Raw genomic sequence first — 3,062 nt, forward strand, 5'->3', positions numbered from 1 at the left:
AAATTCCAAATATCCTCAAATGATTGGAAAGATGAACTTATCCCAAGGAAGCCATTTCAAGGAAAAAAGAGGAGAGCCTGGCAGCCTGACGTGGCAGCTTTATCAAGAACATCAGGCAACTGCAGACAATCAAGCGTCTCGGGCAGGGCGCCTGCTCCCTGTGGACAGTCCCATTCTTCTGAGTCACCACGAAGACACACCAGAGGGGGCGTAACCCTGAGAGATGGTACCTGCTCTCCTGACCTGGTGATAAGAGCTATGTGTAGCCCAGGCAAGGCTGGAGGACATGGAACAAAAAACATAGTTGTGCTATTTGGGAGAGAATAAGTAAAGGTCATTTTTTTTGTGTAATTAAAAAAAATTAAAGTTTATAAAATACTTTTTTTTTAAGTAAAAAATGTCCTATAGATAAATACAGCATAGGTAAATACGTGCAGGACCTGACACCCACCACCATCACTGGGAGAGGCTTCTCAGGCACAGCTGGGAGCAGCCAGCTGTGGGAGGGGGGCTGCAAATCCCTGAGAGGCTCCAGCCAGATGTCAGGTCCCTACAGGAGCATGATGACAGAGGCAGCCGACTGGGGTGCTCCCAGAGCAGGGTAGTCCCCCACTTCTGGCTGACCCCAACCTTTGAGAGTTGATGTGAAAGGGCCTGTTCTTGGAGAACCCCATGGGCAGCTGGCAAGAGCCCAGGGGCTGGCCCTGACCACCAGGGGGTGCTGTGCAACTCTCTCATTGGGCCAGTGGGAAGGGGGAATCCTGCTGGTTTCCAGTAACCTAGGGCCTGGCACAAGAAGCAGGCTCTCAGAAAGGCTGCTGCTGAATCCTCAGCCCTGGGTGCCCACAAGGGGCACCGTCTGCCCTGGACCCCCTGTCTGGTCTGGGCTCAGCACCCTGAAGGCCAGCATGACCTCCTCACTCTGCCAGTCAGGGTTTACAATCTCCGGGCCCTGTCTGCCTTCCACCCTAAGCCATGTGTCTGGTATTTATTGAGCATCTACTGTGTGCAGGCACCGACCTAGGCTCTAGGATACAGCATTGAGGAAGAAAGTACGTACCCTCTAGAAGCTTGCAGCCCCCCAACGTGGTACAAAGGAGGGAGGGGCCGGGGCGGCTCCGGTGGTCCCCAGGGGAGAGCTGTCTGCAGGAGGTCTTGAAAGATGAAGATAGTTTTGAGCAGAGAAGAGACACAATCCAGTTTGTACTTAAATCACAGACCATCCAAACCACAGAACGTCAGGCAGCTGTTGATGAGACAGAAGCAGATGGACACGCTCCAGTGTGGATGACGCTGAGATGAGGTCAGTGACAAGCAGCAGGGTGGGGAAGAGTGCACAGGCGCGTTTCCTGAATGCGCGTGCAGACACTTCTCCCAGTGTCCGGGCACCTGATGGGGAAGGAGACTTCCCATTGTGGATATTCCTCTGCTATGCTGAGTCTCTAGGAGGTGCACACTTTACCTCTTCAAAAACTGGAAGAGAGGGAGGAATGGGGAGCAAGTGCTTCATGGGCATGGGGTCGCCTTCTGGGGATGAAAATACTGTGGGACTAGATAGAGGTGGTGGTTGCATGACACTGTGAATGCACTAAATGCCACTGAGCTGTCCACTTTAAAATGGTTAAATCCAGTGTTTACAACGACAATAAAACAAAGCACTCCCGTGGCTGGCTAGAGGTGGGGATGTAAGCTGGGACACGATTACCATGGAGCAGGCCCAAAAAGGGGCCCATGTGAGGTGGTGGTGGGAGCAGGAGAGGGGTGACACGTGGCCAACCCAGCCCACCCAGCCTGAGGGAGCCAGGCCTCTGAAATGGCAGACACAGCTCTGCACCTCCACTTCCCCGGGCCAGTGCATTCTCCACACCCCACTCAGAGAATGGGTCTTACCCAGTTCTAGCCTGTGTCACAGTGTCTTCATGTCAACCACAAGATGGTCCTAAGCACGCTTCTAGTAAGGAGTTACCACAGGGAATGTCGGGGACATCCCCAACTGTCTGCCCCAGAAATGTGCACTGCCACGTGAGACCAGTGCACCCATCTCTCATCCCTAGATGGACACCACAGCACAGGCAGGAGCATGTGGGGCTCCTGCTGTCATCAGCTGACAGTTGGGGACAGAGTGAGGGGTTATGGGGTGGGGAACAGCATCATCTCCCCTGGGGCCTCAGGGAGAGTCTCCTGGGGCAGGACTGCAGCCCACTGAGGGGTGGGCAATGGCCGAGCTCTTGGTTCCGAAGAGGAACTGAGAAACAGCCGGCCCCAGAGAGCCGGCAGTACTGGGGTCAAACCTCTGTTGCCCCTGGGCCAGGCCACCTGGGGCCAGCAGGAGGAGGAGGTGATGAATCACAAGCTCATCACAGGAGGCAGCCCAAAGGAAGAGGGAGCGCAAGAGCGTGTGTCCGCCAGAGTGGAGGAGAGCAGCGGGAGGAGGGAGCACGCAGCAGTGTCACAGGAGGGCGGCAAGCCGGCAGCAGCTGTAGGGAGGGCAGGAGGGCGCTCCAGCACGGCAGGGGCTGCAGGGCCGGGCAGGGCCAGGCATCCGGGCGGGGCACAGAGGATAACAGCGGCCTGTTTTACTTTTTATCATATAGGGACACCCAACTAAAATGCAAGGTGTTAGAAAAGACATTAGTGTTGACTGCTATAAACTTCCAGATAAAATACTCTCATTTTGAATATGCATGACTTGTTGATACTGAGTTTCACGTGTGACAGGGGCGCATGCAATTCTTAAGACACTTCGACCCCGATTCCTGACGCGGCTCCGCTCAATGCTCACATTCAGGGGCGTATCTGTATGATGGGGCGCTGCGAACAAGAGCTCGCCAGCCAAACTCAGAGGCGGGCACACGCAGTGGGTTGTCTGCTCAGACCGAGGGGCCTTTTCTCATCGTTCCAGTGGCTAATGCTGTCTTTCCAATTCTTCTTCAAGGGAGCACTCCTGCATGCCCAGTGCAGCCTTCTCCGCAGGTGGACGTTGTCAGGCCTGGAGATGACGCACCCTGGATTTCCCATCCCCCTGAAACACTTTCATACCAAATATTTCACAATCATGTTGC

Source organism: Equus przewalskii, chromosome 12 (genome assembly GCF_037783145.1).
Source record: "Equus przewalskii isolate Varuska chromosome 12, EquPr2, whole genome shotgun sequence".
Taxonomy (NCBI): domain Eukaryota; kingdom Metazoa; phylum Chordata; class Mammalia; order Perissodactyla; family Equidae; genus Equus; species Equus przewalskii.